General features: G+C 41.6%; 1 protein-coding gene and 1 long non-coding RNA gene across 3 annotated transcripts in view; one reads left to right on the top strand and one right to left on the bottom strand.

Moving 5' to 3' along the window:
* Positions 1 to 15,633, top strand: part of CTPS2 (CTP synthase 2) — an 86,085-nt gene that overhangs the window by 34,690 nt on the left and 35,762 nt on the right. The gene's annotated exons all lie outside the window — the stretch shown is intronic.
* LOC107115853 lies at positions 609 to 5,978 on the bottom strand. Its single transcript, XR_001482688.1, has 3 exons — positions 5,903 to 5,978; positions 5,344 to 5,514; positions 609 to 861 (listed from the first exon to the last, which is right to left on the bottom strand). It is a non-coding gene; the product is annotated as an uncharacterized LOC107115853 (long non-coding RNA).

The following is a 15,633-nucleotide window of genomic DNA, read 5'->3' as shown; positions in this document are numbered from 1 at the left end:
ACCACCCTGTGTCAGAATTCCAAGGCTGCCCACAGGCTCAAAAAAAGGTTAGAGATCCCAATCTAGGAAGTTCATTTCAGTTTCATGCTGGGGCTGTGGGCAGCTGTTCTTAAATCCAGACCTGGTGTGTGTTCTCCAGTGCAGGGTTTCTGAGGTCCATTGCTGGAGTCGGGTTATAGGCTTCAACAGAAGCCTGAAGTAAGTAAAGAAGAAAATACTTTTTATTAATAAAGCGAAGTGGTGCTGAAGCCTTAACTCATACAAGAAACTCAAAAGGACATGAGTTTCTTACGATTTAAATTCCCAGGTAGTTTGTGTCTAAAGCTAGGTTTGGAGTACAAACTTTCCAATTCACAGATCACACTCTTAGCCACAGAAACTCTCAACCAACCACAAGATTCTCAGGATGCATGGTTGCGTCACTGGTAACCACAGGCAGCAGGTGGAATTGCCACACTAGGATAAACTTTCTGTAGCATTTTATACCCACTCTGTTGAAGTTCCTGGGGAACATCACTATTAGGATTTTACTGATCATCAAATAAACATGCTTTTAAACCAAAGTAGATTTTTATTAAATTATATCTATTTTTTTGCAATTACTAGTTTGAAAAACAGATTTCTTTTTTGCGCGAAGTCGTACTTAATGTTCATAGTACTGTTGGTTCAGATCTCACAAGGGTTTTTTCCCCCTCTGTGTTCTTCCTCTTCATAGTATGTTTAGGACACCAGATTTGTTAATCCACTCCAAGCAGATAATCCACTTATCTTGCTTATCAGTGCCTTGAAAACATCAAAGCTCATTTTTCCTTCTTTATCTATCTGCACATATTTGGCCATATCACTGAGAGTGAATGAACCCTGGGGGAGGAGGGGAATAGAAAACAAGAAATTATGTAGACATTTTCAGAATAGACATTCATTCAAGGGAAAATATTTAGGCTACATTATGCCACTAGAATATAAATAGTTCTTGATAAATCATAGTTGCATTTTATTTACAAAAGGGAGTGGGTGTACTTTTGCATCTCTGGGGATGTAGTTCATGGAACAGATCATAATTTTGTCCAGCTACATATACAACAAACAATTTTTTCATAATCTGAAGACTTAGATTGGTTCCAACCAGCTTTCCCACTGGTGGAAAAGGGAGGAGAGGATCCCCTTTGACCAGCAAAGACCTGTGGTGAGGATCCTGGAACCCACATAGACAAAAGTTATGTGGAATGGGGGCTGCAGTACAGAAGAAGAAGAGATTGGATTTATACCCCGCCCTTCACTACCCAAAGGAGTGTCAGAATGGCTTACAAACTCCTTTCCCCTCCCCACAACAGACACCCTGTGAGGTAGGTGGGGCTGAGAGAGCTCTGACAGCAACTGCTCTTTTTCAGGAACAGCTGTGCCAGAACAATGGCTTGCCCAAGGCCATCCAGCAGGTGCAAGTGGAGGAATGAGGAATCAAACCCGGTTCTCCCAGATTAGAGTCCACACACTTAACCACTACACCAAACAGAGGGGAATTAGGTGAGGTTGAATGAAAAAGATGGCTGGTTACAACCCATTGTCCTTCTCTTCAGCCCCACAATGAGTGCAGCTTCTGGACTGAGAGGGTAAAAAGCATTCTTGGTTCACACTGGATGTGATGTCAGTGTTGGTGCAACATGAATCATAGGACAGCATCTCCTCCTCATCTCCCACAAAGCAGCAAGGTAAATTCCTCTCCCCGCCATCAAGAGGGCTCTTTTAAAATAACAGTTGAACACTATTGTAGCAAACTGTGCATTGGGTTTTCTGGACTCTCAGCTTTCATTTTAAAGAGTAAGTCTTCAGCCATTTTCTTTATGAAGATATTTATTTATTTATTTATTTTTGCATTTGATTTATATACTGCTCCAACCCCGAAGGGTCTCTGAGCGGTTTACATACAGGTAAAGATATAAGGGGAAAGGCATATCTTCACAATGAGAGTAATGAGCTTAATGAGAGTAATGAGCGTAAAAAAAAGCTGGGAATTCAGAAAAATTTACACATAATATTCCTGTCCTGCTGATTTTTTTAAAATGAAAAAGTCATGTAGGGGATGGACACTGCCAGGGGACTGGTGCAGGGAAACTGCGAGGAAACCTGCCTTGTGTAAGTGTTGCTGCAGCTGCACTGTATTGGCAGCTGCAGCAGAAACACAGAAACCACACAAACATGTCACTGTGTGGACAACTCCTAAGTTAGGTTTTGAAACTGATTCTGTGTGGTGGCCAGTCCAAGAACTCTAGCCACTAGTTATCATTAACCCTAAAGAATGAGGTTATTTTACACTTTAAGCTGTGATTTCCTTCCCTTACACTGAATTCCTATTATTCTAGTTTAATGAAAACAAAATAAGCTTATGCAGACTATTTAAAAATTAGCTTGTAAACATTTCCACCCAATTATATTAAGAAAATATTTAGGTAGAGGTAAAGGTTTCCTTTGCTTGAAAGCCAGTTGAATCCAACTGTAGGAGCTGGTGCTCATCTCTGTTTCTAAGCCAAAGAGCCAGCACTGTCCAAAGACTTCTCTGTGGTCATATGGCTGGCATAACTAGACGCTGAGGAGCACAGAACGCTGTTACCTTCCCATCGAAGCAGTACCTATTTATCTACTTGCAATTTCTTGCTTTCGAACTGCTAGGTTGGCAGGAGCTGGGGCCAGAGATGGGAGCTCACTCCGTCACAGGGCACTAGGGTCTCAAACTGCCGAACTACTGACCTTCTGGTCTGCAGGTCAGCATCTTAACCTCTGAGCCACCACAGCCCTAAGAAAATATTTACAGTTGCATAAATTACAAAAAATGACAGAAAATAGCACTAACTTTACTTTTAAAATATTTGCTCCATGCTTAATTGTGAGTAATAAATGTACCTTTTTATAACATTCCACAGAAATGATTGGATTACATATTGAGAAATGCTCTAGAATTCCTACTCTGTCGTCAACAGAAGTTAAGCAAAAATTGCGAGTACCAATTTGGTTCTCCTATGTTTACTCTTTCTAGCTTGGATCCTCAGTGACTTCTGTGACAGATTATGTTCCCCTTACTAGTCCATGTATTTGCTGAACCCTCCTGAGCTTTTGGATGTTTCCCTGTCATTGGAATCTTTGCAAAAATTATTATGGGCTTTGTTTTGCAAATTCAGTAAAATGGCCCTGGAGTACATTGTCCTAAACCTGTGTATAGCTGAGATATTTTTCTCTAGTCAGATTTAACACAAAAATAGGTCCCATTCAGGAATATAGTAAATACTCTGAATGTGAAAAATAATATTTCCAGGCAGTTATTCAGGTACCTTTTTGTCTGGATTTATTTTTCCAAGTGGCAGGAAGGCAAGTGGGACTCACCAGATATTTGTATGTTAGGAATGTTGCCCATCCAGAACAAATAGCCCATTTCCCGTCAAACAGGATTGTCCTGATTGACATTTCTGTGCAAAATGTTTGTGCATTGTGCAAGTTATTGTGATGTCTCCCTAACTTTGGTATTCTGTACAGGAACAGGCCTTGTTCACATAGGAATACCTTTATCTTGAGGCTGCATGCATGCTAAGCCAGCAAGGAAAAGGCTGTACTTGCATCTGTGGAAGGCTGGAGGGGTAGTCAAAGAGGTGCAGAGGCTGTGACTTCTTTCTTCCTCCTCCTCAAAATAGTTGTACTAGTTAGAACCGACACGCCTTGCATATTATCTATCCAGTAGATTTTTGTCCTGCCCTTCCTCCAGGGACCTCAGAGCAGCATATGTGGTTTCCCTTCCCTCACATTATGTTCACAACAACCCTGTAAGGTAGGCCAAGAGAGTGTGATTGACCTAGGTCATCAATGAGTTTCATTGCTGAGGAAGGATTTGAACCCAGGTCTCCCACATCCCAGTACTTTAATCATTACCCTGTGCCATGACCTGGATAGCCCAGGCTAGCCCAGTCCCATCAGATATTGGAAGCTAAGCAGGGTCAGCCTTGGCCAGTATTTGGAAGGGTGACCTCCAAGAAATACCAGGGTTGTGATGCAGAGGCAGTCAATGGCAAACCACCTCTGAAACAGCTCTTGCCTTAAAAACAAGTTTAGCTCGCCACCTAGTGGTGAATAACACTAAAAGAGCAAGAACTCCTGGCTGCCAGACAAACTTAGGATCCCCTGGCTATTCTACACACAATGCCACATGATAATTAATAATTAATTACTACACTGTACTGTACTAGATGGGGGATATTGATAGGGGGCTTGGATCTTCCTCCTTGGCCTTAGGCAGATCCTTGCCCTGGAGACAGACTGGGTTCCTAATAACAATTTGTTTAATTCTGATATGAAATAATCTGAGTCAGTTTTTTTAAATTGACAAACAAACTGGAGCAGACTTCTTTTTTTTGCACACTCCTAGTTCATTGTTATTGTTGAGACATTTTCCCACAGTTGTATTTGTTGGGATTGAGAATCCCTTCCCCATTGTATTCTATAGTTCAGTGTCACTCTTCCTTCCATTCTCTTTAAAAAGTTCAAAAATGTATTTTCTCTCCTGCTAAAATAAGACATCTGTTTTCTTAATTTTATGTTACTGCAATTCAGCTTCCTTGGCTTTATTTCCAGAAGTCTTTTTTAAAAAGTCCTCTCTAAATACATTTAGAGACTGCCCAGTTTATATAATCTAATAGATACTGGTTTTCCAGAGGAAAATCTTGAGAAGTTAATTAACAGTATAAAAAGTGAGGAAACAAATGGACAAATGAGATACTTGAAGACACTTACAGAATTAGGAACTATTCCCACCAGGGCTCCCCCGCCTTCTTGAGCCTGGGAGCATCTTTGGAATTCTGACACAGCATGATGGGTGGAGGTGGAGCCAGCCATAAAATGGCTGCCGCAGTCACACAGTGACAATCCTTATGTTGTGGTGGCAGCTGCTGCCAAAGCAACATTTTAAAAAATCCGCATAGCCAATCAGATCTCCATTGGCCAGTCAGAAGCCTTGCTGTGCAAAAGTCCCACCTGGGCCCTCCCACTTTCTAAAAACGTTTTGCGGGTACTAGGAAACTTGTTGTCGGGCTCCATGTTGGGGACCATTGATTTACACTATACCATGTAGAGCCAGTGTGGTGGTTAAAAGTGCTGGACTATGATCTGAGAAATATAGGTTCAAATTTCCACACTGTCATGGAAGCTTGCTGGGTGACCTTAACTCTCAGTCTCACAGGGTTATTCAGAGGATAAAAAAATAGGAGAGGTGAATGAAGTGATCTGTTATGGGCCCCCATTGGGGAGAAAAGCAGAATATAAATAAACTGGTAATATATTTGATATAATTTTGGAAAGACTTACCATAAGGTTTGAGAAATGATTCTGAAGCAAGTTGTTCAGTCCTGTCATGGAGAGCAGATGAGTACTACCCTCTTTTACAGCATACTGAGTAAAAAGTTTAAAAAGTTCTTCACTACTCATATTGGCCATGTTTTTGTATTTTAAAAATGTTAAAATGTTTCTGAAGAAAAGCTAGAAAAAGAAAACCCAAAGTTAACATTTTGAGGTTTGTAAGGAGAAAATACATTGAATTTGAGAGCAGACAAAAAAGTGTGCTACATGCATTTGGAAAATAGTAGGACTAATATGTATGACAATTTATGGTAAAGTCATTTCTTTTACAAAGAGATTTTTAATTCTGCCAACACAAAAATAAGTACAAACTCATTGACCTTATTATATATAAACTTCCCAATGTTTATGAAGGTATATTATTTTCTTGTATAGGAAAACTGTTTCTAAAGCAGTTATGATAGGAGAAATAAAAATACTTTATATACAGCATAATGCAATTAACTCTAAAATAGTACATTCCTATGAGACATTAAAAAAGACATTATACATATAAAACATACTTTACCTAATGCTCTAACCCAGAGGCAGTACAGGTGTAACTGAGAAGCTCTGGGTTGGGACACACTTTATAGATTTTGCCAGCTTTCACTCCACCCTGATGACGAAATATTATTTCCTTTGCTTGTTTTCAAGAGAGCCACCTTGGTGTAGTGGTTAAGAGCAGTGGACTCTAATCTGGAGTACTGGGTTTGATTCCCTACTTCTCCACATAAAACCAGCTGGGTAACCTTGGGTCAGTTACAGTTCTCTCAGAACTCTCTCAGCCCCACCTACCTCACAGGGTGTCTGTTGAGGGGAGAGGAAGGGAAGGTGATTGTAATCCACTGTGAGACTCCTTTGGGTAGTGAGAACAGGGTATAAAACCAATTATTTTTCTTCTTCCTCCTCCTCCTCCTTCATTTTTCTATTAAATTTTTAACAGGTGTCCAAGCTTTGTCAGATTTACATATGGTGTTTTGCCATTTTTCCCCCATTTCTCTTTGTAATCCAAATTTCTGTGATATGCTAAGAAATACCATAATGTTGTATTTAACATGGTTTTTATATGAAAAGGTTTACAGAGCTGATTATACATTTTGGTAATCTCTGGAATGTGCTTGTGGCTATAGGGATTAAGGTATTAGAATGGATCTTCTTCTGCAGTTGGATTGGCACATAAACATTTTTGAATGAATTGAGTCTTTATTTATCTGCCATCCAGCCACAGCTGATTTATGGCGATTTCCTGGGCAAGAGAGGTTCAGAGGAGGTAGCCATTGTCTGTCTCTGCCTCCCAACCCTGGACTTCCTTGGTAGTTTCCTATTCAAATACCAACTAGGGCAGATCCTGCTTAGCTTCTGAGATCTGACAAGATTGGTCTAGCCTGGGCTGTCCAGATCAGGTTGTAACTAATACTACCTTATTTCTTTGACTTGGCTTACAAATGATTCAGATGTTTCTGTTTTAATGATGTTGCTCCTTCTGTTGTTTAGTATTTCTGCAAAATGCATTTTTATGCAACTTTGTATGCTTAACTTTCTCAAAATAAAATTTAAATCTGAAAAAAATGAAAGCACCTCTTGATACCTTCAGTTCTCAGAAATCTGCTGCGGGTGTTTGCATTTTGAATGTTGGTGTGTTATTGATGGGTTTTAATCATTATATTGTACTTTATTGCTTTGACTTGTGGAAGATCAGTATAGCATGTTTTAAATAAATGAAAGTAAAGTATAAATCACCCTGACCTTGGTTGGCCTAGGCTAGCCTGATCTCATCAGATCTCAAAAGCTAAGGAGGGTGGGCCCTGGTTAATACTTGGATAGGAGACCACCAAGGAAGTCTGGGTTGCTATGCAGAGGCAGGCAATGGGAAAACCACCTCTGTTCATGTCTTGCCTTGAAAAACCTTCAGGGTCACCATAAGTCAGCTGCAATCTGATGTCACTTTACACACACAAGGTGTAAGTTTCTGGATTGGCTGTGCTGTGTTAGGGTTTTACAATGAACACCACTACTTTGTACTGAGGTCTGCTCAGCACAGATGTGTCACTAAGCTGACAAGTACTGCCTATTACTGCTTGTTTATCTGCTGTACATCTGGACACCCCCACATTTCCCACAGGGTGTGTGCATGCCCTGAATGCATTGGGTGTTACATGCACTGAATGCAGGCAGCTTAATAGCAAGCTGAGAGCTTTGAAGATATCTCATTCCGAAATTACTACTGACCTTAAAGAAATAGTGTTCTCTGTATTTACCTTTCATTTCCTTAAACTTGCTGATAAATGAGATTTCTGAAAATATATTACTTTGTTGGTGCTTGTAGTAAATCTTCTGGAGGTGACACCATCATGCAGGTGGGGGACACTCTATCATTTGAGAAAAACTTTATAGTTACCGTAGAATTTTTTCTCAAACGCTAGAGCATCCTCCACGCCCTGCATGATGATGTCACCCCCAGGAAAAGTCCAGGAAGAAGAAGAGAACCCCTCAGCTGTAACACCGTAAGGACCTAGCAACCCTATTTCCAGGTCTATTTTGGCCTTTGAGAGAGTAGGTGGGAAAATTCCAGGAGATTTTGGGGTAGAGTCTGAGGATGGCAGGTTTGGGGCGGGGAGAGGCCTCAGCCGACTATAATGCCATAGAGTCCATTCTCCAAAGCAGTCATTTTCTCCAGGTGGACAGATCCCTGTCACCTAGAGTTCAGTTGTTTCCAGGTGGGAAGAGGATGTTTGGGTGTAGTTAAGCTTACCAAATGCCGGCGGGGGATCTGCAGCTCTTTACAGGATCCCTGCCGCGGGGGACGGCGATACGTGGGCTGTTTGGAGTCCCGTTGCCAGAGCGACACATAGCGTCACATCCTGGCGACGGCGGGTGCACCGCGTATCGCCGTCCCCTGCGGCAGGGATCCTGTAAAGAGCTGCAGATCGCCCGCTAGCATTTGGTAAGCCTAGGTGTAGTCAGTGACATGGTGTCTGAATAATCTTAATTATATTACTGTGACAGTCAGACCAATTTGTGGGGAATGCAGATATGCATACAGTTCTTTGATGGAATGCTAATACGGCAGGATTATTTATCTGATTAGTCACCAGGAGGCCTTGATCAATGATCCAATAACCAGAGATTGGGTGAGGCTTGGCTACTGTCCTCAGTAAGTGTGATAAAATTAGTCACAGTCCTGCATACTTTGATAGCAACTTTATTTTTGGTGTAATAATGGACCAAAACTTGTTTATTGCCTTATGTAAAAGAGAAGAGATGGAGGGAGAAAGGACAGAAGGACAAAATGAAGGTCTGTTGACAACACCTCTTTGATGCTGGATACTCATAGGTGTTACTTATCTCCTTCGTTGTCAGGATAGTAGTCAACAAAACAAAGGATGTTGAATGTACATATGTTTCCATTTTGTCAAGGGAGGAAACTTCAGTTTACCAAGGTTAACTAGGACATTTCCCATTGCCAGACTTTTGGGATTATATACTGGATACAAATTAGCATACATATTGCTTGTGTCCTGAGGAGTAGTATCTTTAACCTGAGGGCAGCTGGTAAGTTAAGTTAAATTAAGCCAGTAAATTAGTTTCATAAAAACAAGATTTTCCTATGTACAGTGACCAGAACTGTATATAGTATTCCAAATGAGGTTGCACCATCGATTTATACGGGGGCATTATTATTTTGTTTTGGCTCTATGATCTAAGGACTATGATGAACAACTTGCTGCTCCCCATTATCTCTCATCTATAAATACAGTATTACTTCTGCCTTTAAATAAAGAGGTGATTTAACACAATGGAAACATCCTTGATTTTTCTCACTAGTTTTAATTGTATTCTTTTTCAACTCCTAGCAACTCCTATGTTCTTACCTTTCCCTGCTATCTTTTTTCTTCACACCCACCCCCTAATCTACCTTTTATCTGCCTCCCATATTTATTTATTTCATTTATATCCTTCCTTTCTTAACAATGTAGACCTGAAGCAGCTTATATCGTTCTCTTCTCCTCCATTTTATCCTCACAACAACCCTGTGAACAGTGTTCCCTCTCAGCCGAGTTAGTGTGAGCGATCTCAGTTTTTTAGCCTCCGGCTCGCACATTTTTGTCTTAGCTCAGAAAGGATGGCTCCAGAGCAAACTAATTTATGCAGTAGCCAAATCGCTTGCTCACAACTTTAATGCCAGTAGCTCACAAAGCAGAATGTTTGCTCACAAGACTCAACAGCTTAGAAGAAGCATTGCCTGTGAGGTAGGTTAGGCTGAGAATGTGTAATTGGCCCAAGGTCACCCACTGAGTTTCTAGGTTAGAATGGGGATTTGAGGTTCTAGTATGAAACGCTAACCACTGCACTATATAGGCTTTTTGGGGGGTGGCTGCTGTTGAACATTAGCAAGCAGCCAGACCTAAGTGAGTCATGCAAGCTGTGTGGTATCCAATGTTCCCTCTAAGCTGTGGGGTCTTGTGAGCAAAAATTCTACTTTGTGAGCTACTGGCATTAAAGTTGTGAGCAAGCAATTTGGCTACTGCATAACTTAGTTTGTTCTGGAGCCATCCTTCCCGAGCTAAGACAAAAACATGTGAGGTGGAGGCTAAAAAACTGTGAGCTAGCTCATACTGACTCAGCTTAGAGGGAACACTGGCTGGCATCAGGTTGCCCGTTGGTTCCTGCTGGACCTGGCTCCAGTGAGTCACAAACAGGGAGGAGGGCTAAAAGAAAGAACCCAAACAGGGCCTCTGAGGATACCCAGATTAGTCAGGTAGGTTCATATGGGAGCAGGTGTTATTTCAGGTATGCTAGCTCCAAACTATATAGGGCTTTACAGAATAATGCCAACACCTTGAATTGGGCCTGGAAGCAAATTGGGAGCCAATGTAGATTGAACTAGAGTGGAATGATAAGGTCCCTATGTTCCACTCCAGTCAGCGTTCTGGCTGCAGTCTTCAAGGGCAGCCGTGTGTAGAATGAATTGTAGATTGCATTTTAAGAAATCTATCCAAGTAAAAGAACAGATCGATATGGCTTGCTGACTAAAATAGACTTTGGCCAATGTAAGCTTAATTTACTGTAGGTAGATTTTCTACAGTGTAACACAAGAATAACAGCTGTACTTGACTTTGCCTAACATACCAAAAAATCTTTTGTAAATATTTTAAAATGAGACATTCTGAGTTCAGGTCTGCACAGAAGTGGCATTGCCTAGGCTAGGGGCCTTATCTAAGTTGCAAAGGAGGAAGTTTTGGGATACTACATACTTTCTAAAGAATGTTAACATTTCTTCCATGGGCCAGGGTTGAACCTATGGTTCCGAAACTAGTCCCTGACCCCAATAAAATTCTAGAACTGGGTGTGGTTTGCACTCAGTGTTGATGGATTCCGGCTGCAGAACCTGGTCACCTAGCCATGTGTGACTATTTGCTTGTAGATGAAAATGCATTTATTGTACATTCTCACCTACCACCTTCTGTTATAGCATTTCTGTGTTTCAGCCCATTTTTGTCTTTCTCTTCCTAATACTGCTGGGTTGTGTTTAGTCCTGGCTCCAAGGAAAGAAAACTAGGGCACCAGGAGAGTTTGTGGGTTTTGCCTAGTCAGCTGCAGCCTCACCTTCTTCCTGAATTGTGTGGACTTGAGAGAGATTACTTTCCTTTTGGTATCGTTTAGCTGGAGGCAAAAGATCTAACCTTGTTATGGAGCTCAGCCAGAAGCCTGAGTAGCTCTATGGGGAGAGATCAGTCACTAAGGGAAGAGGGAGGGATTAGAAGAAACACAGAACTGCCACCACGCTTGATCTTGATCTTGTGTCTCTCTGCTAACATCTACAATAACACAGTGAGTGATTTCATGGTGTTCCCAGTTTTCCTGCCTCTACCTGGTACTTTTATTGTCAGCAACAGGAGCAAGGAAACTCACAATGGGATACTGTCACATATTCTGTATTATACTAAATGTTACATAAAGAGGTAAGAACAGACCACAGAGTGATGGCATCTCTGTGTCTTTTTTAGCATTTAGATCTGCTTTGAAACAAAGAAAGCTATGAGGAGTTGCAGGGTGGTCCTTGTCATGACAGTTATGCTTCTCTTTTCGTTATCTTTTTTTTTGGGGGGGGGTATAATGTTGCTTTTATGAATTCCCACTTCCATTTAACATGTTATCCCCCCTATCTCTGCAACTCTTTATTCTTTCTCTTTAATGGTGTCTCTTCCTTCTTTCACATATTTGTTTTGTGTATTCCTCTCCCTTTCCTCTGTATTTTATTTTCAGTCAATATATCTAATTCTCAACTTGGCCATATCTGTGTATACTTAAATCCAAAGATTGAAGCCATGAACAGACAAGGCAGATCTTTGTACAAACCTGAAAAGGCCTTAAATTTGCAAAAAAATCTGAAACATGAATAAATAATGGAGGGTTAACTCCTCACAAATAATATAAGCAACACCTTTAGCTTTAAGAAACCAATGCCTTCTGCAGTGGCCATTGTTGGAATTGTGGGGGTTGCTCGGCAACCACAACAGTATTGATAGCCTTTCAGCCTTGGTTTCTGTCCATAAAAGATGGGGAGAGGGTTGTTCCAGGGTTCTTTTGACCTTTGAGGGAGGACTCATTGGGGCCAGGGCTGGTAGCAACCAGCAGGCAATTTGATACCACACAACCGGAATGACTCACCTGTTCAGGACATGAAAATCAGTGTGGTCGGGTGGTGAGATGTTCAGATTAGGATATGGCAGTTCACTGCATGTCCTTGAGACAGTCACACCCTCTGACTAACCTACTGTGAGGATGAATTGGAGGACAGGGTATGAAGTACCCTTTTAAAGTCCTCATTTTAAAGAAAGACAGGGTATGAAGTAAATAATAAATATAGCTGAAGGTGGGGAAGACTGGTAGTTTGGTTGCGGGGGAGGAAAGGATAAGGAAGCAGGGATGGGCAAGAATATGGGGGCTGCCAGGAGGAGGGAATAGAGTGGGGTAGAGGATGCAGGAGAAAATGAGGTGTTTCCCCACAAGTCCTTGTGGGTTCCCCATTATGCGATTTGGCTTCGCCTAGTGGCCAGCTCTGCACAAATGGGCCATAGTTTTCCCCGGTAAAGGCTGTTGGGGGAGTGAAGAAAAGGAATGCTGAAGATGGGGGGAGATAAAGGCAGGTTGGCTGGTAGGTGAGACAGAGAGAAGGAAGCAGGAAAAAGCGAGAGGCTATGGTGGTTTTCAGGAAAGGGAGAGGAAATAAGGGGGGGGGGGAAATTAGATGCCATTTCACACTTCCTTGCAGGTCGCCCAGTTGTATATTCCCATCTTTCATCTACCACTTCATTCCTCCCTTGACACAGTATTAAATTTTATACTCCTAATTATTTTGATCATATACAGTTCGCTTTAGTTTGTTTTTAACATACATTTGGGAATGCTGGTGAAATGTTACATCATCCTAAGTATTTAGAACCTTCATTAAAAAAACCCACCCTTATTGTAATTAACCAAAATCCTTTTTAATTTCGAAGCTTATATTGACTGAACTTTCAGCTATTCCATAAAAAATGTTTAGGCTCAGAGCAATAACTTTATGACTCCTCACCAGAGATATCTTACAAGAATTCAGTAAAGCCTGAAAACAAAGCTATCAGGACTTTTTAACAGATGACATGATATCGCATCTTATAGTAGTGCTGTAATAATACTAAAGCTTCGTGATTTCAGGAGTGAATATAGGGAGTTAAACATTTAAGTTTCTTTTCTTCAAAACAGGTCATTTAGTAACAAAGATGTATGTGAAACTAAGGAGAACATTCTTAGTGCATAATCTAAAAAAGGCCAGATTTGTGCTTGTGAAAGAGAGGTATCTGGTTTAGATGTATATAGTATGTTAGCCAATATATCCGAGCAGAACTTCAGGCCTTAGTCATGTTTTCTGTTCATAAGCATCATAATCAATTCTTTACATTTTGTATAATGTGTCACATTACACAGTGAAGATACTGTTGCATTTCAAGACTTGGATAACCTATAAGGAAATAGCCAAGTAAGTACAGTTACAGGTGAACACAATAGGCTTTAGACATCAGTGACTATCATCACATGTAGCTTGCATTAATGCTGATTATATGTCTGAAAAAACTTAAATGAGTTATATGCACTTTGAGCAAAATTATCCTAGAATGAACCATCTAATTGTCATAGCAGCACTTGTTATCTACTGGTTGATTTTCCTAAAATATTCCTATTTCATTTTTAGTCTGCAGCCTTTCACTGTAGCATATTTCTACATGGCAGGTTTTAGAATACGTCTAAATATGTCTGTATAAGGGCCAAGAAGCAACAGTCAGAACCGGATATAGAACAACTGATTGGTTTAGCATAGGAAAAGGAGTACGACAAGGATGTATATTGTCACCTTGCTTATTTAATATATATGCAGAGTACATCATGCGAAATGCTGGCCTGGATGAATCACAAGCCGGAATTGAGATTGCTGGGGAAAAGATCAACAACCTCAGATATGCAGATGATACCACTCTAATGGCAGAAAGTGAAGAGGACCTAAAGAGCCTCTTGCTCAGAGTAAAAAAGGAAAGTGCAAAAGTGGGCTTGAAGCTCAACATCAAAAAAACTAAGATCATGGCATCCGGCCCCATCACTCCTTGGCAAATAGAAGGGGAAGTCGTGGAAGTAGTGACAGACTTCACGTTCCTGGGATCCCAGATCACCGCAGACTGTGACTGCAGCCACATGAAATTAAAAGACGCCTGCTCCTTGGGAGGAAAGCGATGGCGAACCTAAACAGCATGATAAAAAGTAGAGACATCACCCTGCCAACAAAAGTCCGCATGGTCAAAGCAATGGTATTCCCAGTAGTCATGTATGGCTGCGAGAGTTGGGCTATAAGAAAGGCCGAGCGCCGAAGAATAGATTCTTTTGAACTATGGTGCTGGAGAAGACTCTTGAGAGTCCCTTGGACTGCAAGAAGATCAAATCAGTCAATCCTAAAAGAAATCAACCCTGACTGTTCCCTGGAAGGCCAGATAATGAAACTGAAGCTCAAGAACTTTGGCCACCAAATGAGAAGGGAGCACTCACTGGAGAAGACCCTGATGCTTGGAAAGATTGAAGGTCAAAGAAGATGGGGACGGCAAAGGATGAGATGGTTAGACAGTGTCAAAGATGCAACGAACATGAAATTGAGCCAACTTCAGAGGACGGCGGAAGACAGGAACGCCTGGCGGGAGCTGGTCCATGGGGTCACGAAGAGTCAGACTCGACTGTGCGACTGAACAACAACAACAAATATGTCTAAATTTCTAGCAAGTTAACGTGAAAGTGACACAACAAGCAGGAAAAAACTAAGCAATGAATTACATTAATATTCTGTTTTCTGATTTTTTGCTGGCCATGAAAACTATGAAATCATAGGGTAAAAGATTGAACAACTTTGCATTAGTGTATGGTCAGTTCTAAATGGCTGACAATATCTTATAGCTTGAAACAACCTCTTGTTCCTTATGAGGAAAATACAGCCAGCCAATTACCATTTTTAACAAAGCACTTGAAAGTTGGACTTGAAATGGATGGTATTTGTCAGGGCTTTTTTTGTAGAAAAATCCCAGCAGGAACTCAGTGGCATAATAGGCCGCACCCAACAGCAGAAACTCATTAGCATATTAGGCCACACCCCCGACCACACAGTTTATTAGCCTATCAGGCCACACCCCCACACATTCCCTCGGCTTGCCTGGATGCCCCGCGGCTGCGGGAAGCCCAGACAAGCGAACCCTTGGAGGGAAGGGAAGGCACAGGGAGGCAATCCTACCAGGCCCCCCCCCCGGCCCGCCTGCCTCAGAATTGCCGGGGAGGTCACTCTCCAGGCCTTCCCTCTGTAGCCACGCAAGTGCAGAGGTTTTGGCTGTAGTGGGCGTGGCCAACTCTGAAGCCAGCCGGAACTCTGTTCCTGTGCATTCCTGCCCCAAAATAGCCCTGGTATTTGTTTGGATTGTAGTGCAGTGCAGTGCAGCAAGCCTTAAAATCAGTTTTTCAAAAGTTATGGTAGCTTCCAGTTGGACTGGGTAATCTACTCCTGTTGTAACCAACTTTCACATGAAATCAGACTGCAAGGATGTTTTTAAAAGTCTTTGTGACAAAAAAAAGTCAGGTGAATTCTCCGTAAAATCAGAGGTCATTTTGGGGGGATCGCGGGGGATCGCAGTTCCCCTGGGTGAGGTACGGGGGGGCACATGACGAAGCCCCACCCCCTGCTTCCGG

Source organism: Gekko japonicus, unplaced genomic scaffold, assembly GCF_001447785.1.
Source record: "Gekko japonicus isolate JY-2015 unplaced genomic scaffold, Gekko_japonicus_V1.1 scaffold18, whole genome shotgun sequence".
NCBI lineage: Eukaryota > Metazoa > Chordata > Lepidosauria > Squamata > Gekkonidae > Gekko > Gekko japonicus.
The sequence above is the reverse complement of the archived record's forward strand: the minus strand, read 5'-3'. Positions and strand labels throughout refer to the sequence as shown.